Source organism: Spodoptera frugiperda, chromosome 22 (genome assembly GCF_023101765.2).
Source record: "Spodoptera frugiperda isolate SF20-4 chromosome 22, AGI-APGP_CSIRO_Sfru_2.0, whole genome shotgun sequence".
Lineage (NCBI taxonomy): Eukaryota > Metazoa > Arthropoda > Insecta > Lepidoptera > Noctuidae > Spodoptera > Spodoptera frugiperda.
Genome location: NC_064233.1, coordinates 4,057,714 through 4,071,535, shown reverse-complemented (window position 1 = coordinate 4,071,535; position 13,822 = coordinate 4,057,714). Strand labels below are relative to the sequence as shown.

Sequence of the window (13,822 nt, the reverse complement as noted above, 5' to 3'; positions counted from 1 at the left end):
AGGCACGTAAAGATGAACAAAAAGAAGGATAGGTGTGAAAGAAAAAGGTTTGTGATGGTCGTGTAGACATAATATGACTACCACCTGGATAGATTGTGAGAAATGATGTGAAAAAAAATAGGTTTTGTGATGATCCTGTAGACAAACAAAAGAGTGACTAACTACCAAGCGAGGGATTCTAGGTTTAGAACCCTGTACTCTTAGTACGAATTTGCTGCACGTTCAACGAAATCGAAACGAAAACGCGTTCGGCGCTCTGATTGGACACCTCCAATAAACCGTCCAATCAGAAATCCGAACGCACTCTTGTTTCTATCTCATTAAGTAATAACAAACTCGTACTAAGCCAGGTAGAGATATATTTTTACCGGAGTTTATTGGTTTTTAGAAAGGTCTTAGTAATAAAATACTGAGTCTGGTACTGTGGTAGTATCCCAATTATTGTAGACTTAACTCCTATTACATAGGATGATAATGGAATGTCTCTACCAACCCTTTCAAAGAAAATAGAAAAACAAACGAAACAACAGTCTTTCCTTAAAAACTACAAAAACCGCAAATCGAAATCGGTTTAGCAGTTTCCGAGAAAGCGTCGGACAACACTAACGCAATCCAATTACAATTACAAAGTAAAAGTCATCAACGCGAGCGGATTCGCGCACGAAGCCTTGTATTACGTAATATGGACAAAACAGCACATAAATATACACCAATTTGCACAATACCTTCAATTGAATGTCAACCCTATTGTAAAAAGATAAAGGTGAAATTCTTTTTGTAAAGCTAGTGTAGGTTAAGCTGCTGCTATCATATGTGTGTACAGTCGACACATGCGAATCATGCCCCACTTCACCGAATAAATCGTCAATAAGACTGAAGTCGTGTACTGTAGATGTTATGTATGTTTACTCAAAAATCAATTAACAAAGTCTATGGATCAATTATTATTTTTGACAGAAACTCTATACAAATAGCTACACTAGAGGACTAAACGACAGACAGACATATTATTAATTAATATTTGCTTTGACGTTCAACGTGCCTTCCTGGTCCATTTGAAAAAAATAATTTTATTTGACTTAGCAGAACATCCAATCTGATTAAAGCCACCAGGCTGATTGTAGATATTCGATACAACTAGCAAAATCCATCTCAATAACAAAAAAAAATTTAAAAATTACTTAGTGTCAAAAATCTACCTTATTGCCAAGATTTACTATTGAGATTAGCCCAATAGCAAAACGTAAACAAAAGTATTAAAGTGGGTCACGATTCTAATGTATCGATAGTACCATGGTATGTAATACATACATACTATGTATGTGGGTACCTATAGAATTCAAATGAAATATAAGTAGGGTGACATACATTAGTCAAATATTTTATTCTAGTCTTGTGAGGCCTTGAAATATTTGCATTTTTTGTGTTTGTTTATTTATTATGCAGTGTTATTTAATTTTGATAATATGGTATCATGCATTGCAAGCATAATTAGAAGACTTATAACACCCGCGGGTAGAGCAGAGGTGGTGACAAAAATTTATTCCACTTTGTCATCTCCACGTGCCCATCGTACATAAATATTATGAGCACCATGTATCAAAAACTTTTTTTTTAAAGTCAAATTTAGTTACCTCAATTGCTTTATATCCACCAATCTAACCCATAAAAATTATATCCCTAACCTAACTTAACAAAATACTGAAAACCGCGTCAAAATCGGTTCAACCAAACGCGAGATAATCGCTCACAAACATACATACACACATCTACAAACCTTTTTTAAGTCGGTATAAAAATAAAATAGAAAATCAACAAATTACAACCTTCCTCCACCAATCTAATCCCATAAAAATCATTACGGTATTTAATCTTATCCATCTTTAGGACATTTTATCTAAAATACCGCACCCATAAAAACACCGCACCTATTAAAACCCTATAAATTAAGTAAATGTTTAACTGTAAAGGTCATAGCGGTGTGGGTGTTAAGTATAGTTTATTTAAACCGTTTAAAAACCATTTAAAGTGATTTAAGTTAACTATAAATAGAATTAAATGAGATTAGTTTTAAGTTAAACTTACTTATGTGTTGTTAGATGTATGTAACTTTCTTTTTTGAATTGACATTAACTGCCGTACTCAGAGCCAAATTCAAAGCATTTATTTCAATTAATCCTCAATAAGCACTTTAGACTTTTCGTTATACGTAGAGGACTAAAGGGAAGGCCTTTGTTCAGCAGTGGACGTCTCTCGGCTGATAATGATGATAAAGCACTTTAGAAACGTCACATTGAATTGTCCGTCAGTCTATCTGTCAATGAAGCTAGGTGCTGCAGGTAAGTATAGCTTCGAATGAAGAAAAACGAGGAAGAAGTTCAATCATTACTCTTTAAAAAAAGGGTCTTTTAATGATTTCTTAACTCAGTCCTTAGCGATTGTTTTCGAAACAAAATTGTTACTAAGGAATAGTTTAAGTGATCATTAAATGACTCTGAGTGCGACAGTAAGGAGTTTATAATATTAAGAGTGTACTATTTTATCCGATTACGATAATGGAGAGTCATGTGATCATGTAGTGGGCTGATATTTATGTATGTTTCTTTGTTCGGCCGCGTTGTATATCTTCTAAACTATGTGGTAGATAATATTATGGATTAAATTGTGTGTGCTATGTAACTATGACAAGAAAATGTACTAAGTTATGAAACTATGTAACAGTTTCCACTGGTACTAACTATGTAGCGGTGCTAGTAGCATGTGCTATGAAGATGCGCCGCCGCAAACTAGCTGTGCGAGGAAGATGCGCAGCTCGAGTATGCGATGTATCGATAAAAGGGAAACCATCCATAACACGCATCTTTCCATATAAAAACATAGCTTAACTGAGTCCGTATCCACCAATACTAAGCTATGGGCACTAATGAATATGATTGGTGGAAGCCAAACGCATCCACAGCAACGTAGCATAGCACATCTCTGATGGAAAAGCACACTTAAATTTTGAGTGACTTAACTGTCATTCCCAAGCCATCAGCCAATCGTGGTTATTTATGACAAATGGCCTCTTAAGTCTTTGACTGCCAATAGAATACTGTTGAAGGCAAATCCTCCGCTAACGTCGGTCACCGGTGACCACCACGGCGCTCAATGTGTTAAACGAGAGGTATTTATTCAGCAATGGACGTATTCAAGCTAATGAAGATGAGAATACCAATAGATAAATAGAACACATTTTCAAAATAATTGACCTCACCTAGAATTTTTAACTCAAAATAACTACCAAATTAACCTACCCTAAATACCGATTACACAAAAACTAACTTTAAAACCGGGGCAGAATGTGTCACTTTCGCTTAAAACATTTGAGATAGTCGTAAGTAATGTCTTTCATTAGTCCATTGTCTTATTACGTGTGTAATCTTGACAATAGCATCTGGTTGCCATTGTTGGAAGACATAGAAAGTGTATATGAAATACGGGCTCGTTTGGGAGTATAGCGTATAATGACTTGGAATTCATTCGCTTAGTTTTTTTTTGCGCGTTTGGTGACGTCAGACAAGAAAACATTTATAAAAAAATCATTCCTCATACTAGGATTTTCTCCTGTGTCGTGAGTGCGTTTACAAACATACAAGTTCACATACATATGACACCCAGACCCGAAACAACAATTTCTGGATCACACAATGATGGTCTATCTATTTATTATGAATATAAATCGTCACGCCTTTTATTCCCGAAGGAGTAGGCAGAGATGAAAATTATGGCACTGCACAATGTACACCCACTTTTCACAATTTATACTGTAAGTCCCATGTAATAGGGGGTGAGCCTATTGCCATATACTGCGCACAATTCGAGACTCCGTGCTACTACTGAGAAATTTTCGCCCAACTCGGGAATCAAACCTTATAGACCCTTGCTCCGGCAGTCGCACTTACGACAACTCGAGCTCGAAAGGCAGTCTTCCCTCATAAATAAGGTTCAAAATCGAATGAAAATCTTCACAATATCTAAAATCTTAGCTTATTCTACACACAATATGAATCTAGGCAGTAATTCTACCTAGGCAATCGTATAATTTTACATAAATCCTGTTTTTCATAAGCCTACCATTATGTATCTTCAGATAATCGGCCGGAAGTATACCGCCCTTGATTGCAGCACCGGAAGTGACGCTCGGCCGCGCTTGCGCAGCTTTGGCGTGTGGTGCAAGTTAAAGGATTAAGGTATAAGAGATAGAGAGTTTTGAGTGTTTTTGCGTAAAAGAAGAATGTGAAGTGGTACAATGAAAAATAATATTTACACCGATACACAAGTTTTATGAAAAATTATCCTTTCTTGATTTATTTTAATTAATTAGCGCAGAAGGATTACAAAGTATTATTTAAATAATCTTTCATTTTTAACATTAGCTAGCTTCGCCCGCGTTCCCGTGGAATAAAAACTACTTTTTACCTATTACCTATCACCCAAGTCAGCTCATACCCTATGTCTATATCAAAATTCATCAAAATCCGTTCAGTTTCAGCGTGAATGACAAAAACAAACTATCAAACAAACTAACTTTCACACAATTATAATACATATTAGTGCAATTTAAAGACAAGTTCAAAGTTCACCAAAACACAGTTACTCAACATAATTGGGTGGTTCTTCAAAAAAGTCACAAAAAGTTAACGGCGTCATTATCCTCACCCAAAAGTTAACAATTCTGGCGATTGAAACACAAAATTTGGTTTCAATAAATTAAGCTGTGACACTGCTCTCAACCAATCAAATATAAATAAGGATGACAATAAGCTACCATGATGCTTAATAACGCGGGAGAATAATGATTTGTTAAATAAAAGTTAAAGTTTTTTGAAGAATCACCCAATTACACACACACACACACAAATATTTAATAACATACTAGTACGTTGACAGTGAAATAATACATATCATACAATTTCAGCAATACGGCAAATAGCCAGTTATTTGAACATAGACGGAAGGAGACATCCCCGGCGTATACACCACCGGAAGATTGCAAGCTTCAATGCGCACGATTTATTGTATGGCCTAAGTTATAGGCGGTAGCGAGAGCGGGGTATACACGTTTATACTATTTAAGTATTGTCAAATACTGATTTGTTGATTGATATGATAAAAGACTTGTTTGGTCAACTATTTGATGACTGATTTGGCAGATAATGTGTTTATTTTGTTTTTTATGGTATGGTAAGTGATGGTAAGTGATCAGTGCCGCCCATGTACACCTGCAACACCAGAGGAGTCATATGTGCGTTGCCGGTCTCTATTTTCCAAGTTGGACAAAGTACATTAGATAAATAACTAGCTTTTAAAAGCCCTTCAGACGGCCAAACTGAATATTTGAACGTTAGAAACCATTTATGTGTAGTGTTCTAATAAAAATAGTTTAAGAAACTACAGATCAGAGTAATGAGTGGTAAAAATTATAAAACTGTTATTTTTACAATTAGCGCCTGTTTCACCATCTCCATATTATACATAAGTACCCGATAAGCTTACGTGACAGATAGTGCAAATAAATTTCGTTCTTAAATTAAACTTATCTAATACAAAGCGGCTATCCAGACATTATCAAACAAGTCCTTGAAGTGGTGAGTTATGTTGTTACGACAGATTTTTCTTCTTATCACAACAACCCCGCGTCTTATACTCCCCGAATACAAAAAACATTAAATAAAACACTCTATTTTCTAGCGGATTGAGTCTATTTTCCACCCGCTCCCGCCTACAACTTACACCAACCACCACCGGCCAGTAATCAGGCGCGGCGACGTTGTTTCCGCGGAGTCCGCCGCTCACCTTTCACCATGTTTACGTACTCGATGACAATCATTTTATACGTTATGTGTGTAAAAGGATGTACAAATACATATATATTATGTGTTGTGTACACACCAAGAACATTGACTGCCTCGTTGGTCGAGTGGTTTCAAGTGCGACTGCCCGGTAAGGGGTCTTGTGTTCGATTCCCGGGTCGGATAAAGTATTGCTGGGGTTTTCTCAGTGGTAGCGCGGATTCTGCAAATGTGCCCGGTATATGCCAATAGGCTCACGCACCTATGTACACGGGACTTATAACATAAATTGTGAAATGTGTGTACAGTGCCATTATGTGCCATCAGTATGATACGTCTGCCTGCTTTCGACGATTAAAGGCGTGACGTTCAATAAAAAATAAAAAAGAACGACCCGACGATATGACGACAAAGAATCTGAACGGATAAGCAGAAGTCCAAAAACCCATTTTATTATTTTATTTATATCGTCACGCCCTTTATCCCCTAAAGAGTAGGCCGAAGTGCACAAAACGTACCTACCTTTCACCATTTATATCCCATGTAAGGGGTGATTCTCATTAGAACGAGCAGACGGATCACCTGATGGTAAGCAATCGCCGCCGCCCATGGACATCCGAAACACCAGAGGTGTTACAAATGCGTTGCCAGCCTTTTGAGGGTTAGGAATTTACGGGTTGTTGGGGAATTTAGGGATAGGGAAGATTGGGCGTCCGATAACCTCACCTCCCGGTAACCTCACTCACACAACGCAAGCGTTGTTTCACGTCAGTTTTCTGCTCGGCCGTGGTATCACTCCGGTCGAGCCGGCCCATTCGTGCCGAAGCATGGCTCTCCCACACTTAAAGTTTCTCAAACAATCAACACACGACTGCACCATTGCGTTATATCTTACTCATACCACCTTTAAGGAGGATTTGACCGACTTTCGCAAAAAGTATGACCTCACTCCTCTTATACTTATTTCCTATTACCAAAATAGTTTAAACTTTAAAGCAATCACAATTTAAATACGGATCTCTACGCTTTTTTGTGCATAGAAAATCATCAAATGGGTTCCGTCTTGGGTGAGGCGAGAGGGCTTTATTGACAAACTCCTACTGACTAAAAACCACCCCGTTCCTACTTTTAGTCCGAATTAGCTGTTATGTTATATGTCAGAGCCCTAAGCTTTTTTTTTTCAGGTGGAAAATCATCCAATGATTTCTCCCGCTTTGAGTAGTCGAGGCGAGATGCCGGCCTCACTCTTACTGACTAAAAATTACCCCGTTCCTTCTCCTGCTTTTCGACCCGAAGCCCCGGTAAACTAAGCTATGGCTGAGAAAACAGTAAATCGAGAAACTATAAATAGCTATTTTGCCTGACCCGGAAATCGAACTTGAGATCGACAGTTGCGCTTCAGAAATCTCAACAATGACATAGTCATCTTAATAATTACATTATTAAATTACAAATTACAGTTAAACTGTTTTTTTTACGTAACTAGAGATGTTCCTACAGTATCTACGGATAGTAGGTTACATCTCTAAATAATCGATACGATTCGATTCGACTCGGCTTCGGTTTAATCGATTCACCTCAATAATTTGTTGTGCTAAATATTATATAAATAAAAACAATTATGAAGCTTCCGATACTCTTTTTTATTATAACATCACGTATTTTAATATTAGTAAAGGTAGACAGAACTGGTGTATATTGAATATGTAACACTCACTTTTCAGCAATTATGTTCTAAGTCTCATATAATAGGTGGTAAGTCTATTGCCATATACCGAAAACAGTTTTTGACTCAGTGCTACTACTGAAAATATTTCGAAAAACCAAGAGAAGCCCAGTAATACTTTGTCCGAACTAGGAATCATACCCGAGATCCCTTGTCCGGTAGTCGCATTTGCATGTGTGTATGAGTATTAGTCGAACTAATACTGTCGAACTAAGTTTCTTCCGGAGCTGCGGACAACGTAACAGGTTACCGGAGCTCCGGCTCAAAGCAGGAGAAGGAAAGGAATGGTTTATAGTCAGTAATAGTCTCTCACCTCGCCCAAGGCGGGAAAAGTCATTGGATGATTTACCCCCATCAAAAAAAGGTTTCCTTCACAGTGTATTAAATTAGTGTCTAAATAACCTTAGAATTATTGCTAACGTTTAACGGGTTTATCCCATTGAATAATATAAATATTTCATGACCGATTAACAAAACGACCTTTGCAATATCTTTTGAATCTTTAGTAAATATCCTATTTCCTAACATCTACAAATGGAAATACCTATTTCATTAACTATAGTTAGCCTTTAGACATATTTTGAAATCTTATCTTTGGGGAAAAACGTCTTATTGCTTATAGGATCTTGCTTAAAACATTTTGTAACTAGATGAGTCAGAGTTACTCTTTAATGAGTTATTGACAGACTTAGTATAAGTTTGTTTAAGGTTTTACGACATCGAAACTTGGCTGTCTGATTGGCTGGCGCGGATGAACCAACCAATCAGTACCCTTAGCACCCTTAGTACGGGTTTGCGAGTTTGCGAACGAAAACGAAACGGATCGCGTTCGGCGCTTTGATTAGCTCTGGTGCGTATAGACCAACCAATTAGCTCTCTAATTGGTTGGTCTATACGCAGTACTTATGTAATATACCAAACTGCTACTTAACTTCATTGTTTTAAGCCAAATTATTTATTAACTTTTAATATATTGAAAGGGAATCAACCACATTTTTGGCGTAAAACTGCGCACATCTTGGCCAAACATCTGACCATTCGGAAGCGCAAAAAATGCGTAACATACATACATAACTTCACTCCTGTCTCCCATAGGGGTAGGCAGAGACAATGGAACGCCAATTGCAACGAATCTTACATTATGAACAAAAATAAACATAATACATATACATACAAATTATTATATACAACTAGTTACACAAAAATGCCATGTAAACGTAAACGGCTCATCACTTTAAAAACGCAACTACATAGTTACATTTCAATCTACACAAAACCAGTATATCATGAGCTCGCATTGTATGACCTTCCTATACGATCAGCGGTCAGCTTATACTGGCTGTCCACCTTAATGTGTACCGCACAGCTGATGTTACGCAACTGCGCAAGTCGCACTTTCTCTCCGGCGCCGGCGCGTACAGTCGCGCTCACAAGTAAATGTCATACTGTCATTATTTTACGTGTTATTTAATGTTCAACTTGGTGGGAGGGGTGTGCGTATTTTTTTTTCTTCGTCTTCGAAAGGCCATTGTGTGTTTTTTTTTGGAATGTTATTATTATTATGTCAATTTGAGAAAAATGTGTTTCTTTTTTGCTTCACACTTGTTTTAGCCCAGTACCCTTAGTATGAGTTTGCTTCGTTTTAAGTAATCCAAATCTGATTGGCCGGCTCGAATAAACTAATCAATCAGAGCGCCGAATGCGCTTTCGTTTTGATTACTTACTTAAAATTTAAAGCAAACTCATACTAGAGGTACAGAAAGAGATGGCGGGACGAATTTATCTCCTACGATAAGGATTGACCGCAGAAAGCTCTACACAGAGAGAAGTGGACGAAGGGGAGGGGTTTCCCTTGCAGTGGGACGATCACGGCTAAAAAATAAATAACTTGTCTTGTTCCTTGAAGCAAAAATGTTGAGTATTGTTTTTATATTTTTATGGAATAGGTGGCAAACGAGCAGACGGGTCACCTGATGGTAAGCGATTAGCGCCGCCCATGGGCACCCGCAACACCAGAGGAGTCACAGGTGCGTTGCCAGCCTTTTAAAAAGGAGGATACCTTTGAAAATGCTGATTACGCGGAGTCAGCTTATGTTGGTATAATGTTTTATGTGCGTTTCTGATTAATTCTTTATAGGTTGTGGCTAACTTTCAGATATCACATTTCAAGAGTTACGTGCAGAATGAATACTAAAGAAACCATTATATGACATGAGCCTGAATTGGCAATAGCCCAACACCAGTCAATTTCTTATTCAAATACCATTACATACAACGCGGAAATTAAAACCTCGAACCAGGCTTTATAAATGGAATACTTTCCCGGAGCTGCGGACAACCTATCTGGGTACCGAGATTCCGGCTCGACAAGCAGGAGTACAAAGGGGGTGGTTTTTAGTCAGTGAGAGTCTGACACTCCTTCTCACCTCGTCCAAGGCGAGAGAAATCATTGGATGATTTTCGCCGGTCAAAACAAAATTGACACTATACTTAAAGACCATACAATCATGCAAAAATTACTATATCATCTTCAGCATCATCATCAGCAACATTGAAGAAAGGCCTAAAGGCCTTGCTTTGTTGAACAAAGGCCTCCCCCTTTACTGACTAAAAACCACCCAGTTCCTACTCCTGCTTATCGAGCCGGAGCCCCGGTAAACCCGCTAGGTAGTCCGCAGCTCCGGATCCTTTTAGCCTTGCCATAATCCCCACGCTTGGCAGGCTTGGGGATCGCAGTTAAGTCACCGATAAATTTTGAGAATACTTCTGCCCATTCCTCGGTGGCTGGTCGCAGTTTTAGGACGTACCCAAGTCAAAAATACTACGTAAAAGTGCGAAATACTAAGCAAAAAGCATTTTAACACATTCATAATAATTTCTCAAAATGGCAACTTGGAGCAATTTAAAAACAACTTTATTTGTCAATTACTTGAAGTTGACACTTTAAACAACAATTTTTGTTATTAAATTGAACATTAGACAATCGTTTAGGCTTTTTATTGAGCTCTACGTACGTGTCAGATTCGAGAATTGCCGTCAATTGTTTTCTTACTAATATTATAAATGCGAAAGTTTGTAAGTAAGATTGTTTGTGTGTTTATAACTCAAAACGGCTGAAGGGATTGGGATGAAATTTGGAAAAAGGAATAGATTACATCTAGGCTACGGTTTATTCCGCGGGAATGTGGGCGAAGCCAATGGCAGAAGCTAAGATTATAATACCAATGCGAAAGTTTTTGAATTAGTTTCAAAACGGCTGAAAGGATTGGGATGAAATTTGGAACAGGGATAGATTATAATCTGGAATAACACACATAGACTTTATATTTTAATAATTCCACGGAAATGCGGGTGAAGCTACTGGCAGAAGTTAGTGTTACAATATGTCTTTTTGGCATGTGTCGTAAATCGTAAACTATAGGAGGTGAATCTATTGCCATACATGATACATCGGGTACAAATTAGGGCACTGTTCTATGCTCAGTTATTTATTAGTTATTCTTAATAGAAAATCAACATCACATTAAGTATTTTTAACGTTCCCGCTTAACCTTCAAAACGTAATCTAAGTTATCTGATTTGCAAAAAAAAATCGATTTTGAAATTCTTAATGCTAAATACGGAATTCGGAATTTTCGGTTGGACAATAACCTCGACACCATTAACACTAAGTTCGCATGTTCTACCAAATAAAACTCGCGTTATGGAATCGAACCCGTGACAAACGATCATCATCATTAGCTACCATTGTATTGTAACACAAAGACTTTCAAAATGTACTTACGTGATGACAAAATGTAGTAATTTCATGTTGTACACATCTATCTACACAAAACCAATTTAACAAGACCTCGCTTTGCAAGATCTTTCCGCATATTCGAAGGCCAGATTACACTGGTTTTACCAGGACCAGTTTGTCTTGGTCTCGCTTTATACGATCTTTCCATACATTCGACGGTCATTTTAAACTGGTTATGTATGGCTTGGTATGTAGTCGTGTGACAATGATGATTCGACAAATTTTGAAATGTTCTTTATCATCAACAGCCCATGACAGTCTACTGCTGGACTATGGGTTTCCTCTACTTAAAAGAGGTATTGCTATAATCTCCACGCTTGGCAAATGACGTTGGAGATTGCAGTTTAAAAGGTTCAGATTTATCAGGTGTTGATGCTCAGCCTCTGTTAAATATTTATCAGAGAGTGCTGATGCTTAACCTCTGTATGTAATCTCAAATATGTAGTCCGTAGTCCCTTAATTAGGGTATACCACACCCACGTGAAGATTAGGGGTGGTAACAAATCTTTTACTCTATCGTTGCTGTAATTCAGTACAAAGTAACTAAATTAGCTAGCTAACTAGGTTAGCTACTGAACCGACCAATAATTTCTGAATATGAATTCATTAAGAGCACACAATTTAGTAGATGATACCCCTGTCATCATCCCTATTATAGCTACTGTCTATGTACTAAACTTCTCTCTATTTTCTTACCTACATACTAAATAAACAAGTCGACAGTACAATGTACTCAAAAAATTACGAAATATTCTTAGCAATGGTCAATTATCACTGAATCTACATGATTGCATGGTGGCGCAGTAGCTGGGTAATTGGCTGACGCATAATGTGTCGCCAGTACTACATCCGGGTCATAGGCATATTGGGTAATGGGTATTTTACTGAAATGAAACAAAAATGTTTCTCAATTGGACCTGGATATAGGTATAAATGACTGAGATAGAACTCAAAAGGGGAAAAAATATTCAATGACTTCTCCCGCTTTGGGCGTGGTGAGGAGTGTCAAACTCTTACTGACTAAAAACCACCCCGTTCCTACTCCTACTCCTGCTTTTCGAGAAGCCCGGAGCCCCGGTAACCCGCTAGGTAATCTGCAGCCCCGGGGCAGGAAAGGGTAACATCTTAGAGTCTTTAAGAGAGCATTTTCCAAAATTCCTTCGGAAACGAGAAAGAACGAGAATCACCTATTTGTATGCACGAAGCCGCTAGCAGAAACTAGTAAAGAATTAAAAGCAATAAAAAACATAATCAGTGAAAAGTGAGACTCAATCTTGCACCTCTGCCTTACCCCATATAAGAATGACGAGCGCATTTCAAACATAAAAGTATGATAGTCTGACTAAACACAATTTCGTGAATAACAACGGTGACCCAAATGATTGCGTCACATCTTTTAGTCCGTACTGAGTATTTCGTAACCGATCAGCTGTTTAAGTACAGTCGGGGCCACATGTTGGTGAGCGGTTTTTGTGTATGCGAATATTTTATTAATTTTTTTTTTTTTTTTGTTAGTGGTAACGAGTTTTGTTTTTTTTTTCTGTATAGAGTAGATTTTTTATATTAAAAATTTTAAAATTTTAAAGAAGATTAAAACAATTTTTTATGATGCTGATTGATAATTTTTCTAATAAATACGTTTAAAATATTTAACGTGAAAGAAGAAATATTTTTTACAAACGTTTTGTGATTGAAATCTTTTTAACATTTTCGGTCTGTAGGTTTTTTTGTGGTAAAGCCGGTATACAAGCTAAAGGATCACCTGATGGTAAGCAATCGCCACCGCCAATGGACGTGTGTTGTCGGCCTTTTGGGGGTTAGGAATTTAAGGGTTGTTGGAGAATCCGGGCTTTTGTAGATTGGAAAGGGTTTTGGGCGTCCGGTAACCTCATTCACAATTTTAGTAGATAGAGTATTTATTAATTATGAATATAATGACATAAATTAAGGAGATAAAACCGATAAAAAATCAAACCTTGTCGCTAGAATAATTAGGTATGATGAAAAACAAACAAAAAAGAGACATAATATACCACTTACCTTAAACAATCTAGTACCAACATAACACAATAAATAAAATAATATACATTTTACTCCAATATAGTTAGTAGGTTAGTATATAAAAGTATATGAACAGATAAATATATACAAAATCAGTTTACATAGTAAAAAAGCAAGACATAGTTAGAATAAGGAGGCGAAAATTTAGAAAAAAATAAACAGAATTTATATATACAACAACAGAGGAGGAAAAATCACAAAATTTAAGTATATACAGTATAATAAATTTAAAATACCTGATGACGTCACCGGATCCGGATATGAACGAATATTTGCCTATTTTTTGGCTAATTCTATCTATGTCTTGCCAAACGACCACTCCGAGCTCGGTTAGTACTTTTATTTGACGATAGATGGCGTTGTTCTGATGTCTAACACGCTAAAGCGTAATATTGATACTTT

At 37.2% G+C, this 13,822-nt stretch overlaps 2 protein-coding genes across 6 annotated transcripts in view; both read right to left on the bottom strand.

Annotated features, from left to right (window-relative positions):
* The window catches only part of LOC118279920 (T-complex protein 1 subunit epsilon), a 324,585-nt gene that overhangs the window by 153,466 nt on the left and 157,297 nt on the right, over positions 1-13,822 (bottom strand). The gene's annotated exons all lie outside the window — the stretch shown is intronic.
* The window catches only part of LOC118280057 (uncharacterized), a 52,233-nt gene that overhangs the window by 14,873 nt on the left and 23,538 nt on the right, over positions 1-13,822 (bottom strand). The gene's annotated exons all lie outside the window — the stretch shown is intronic.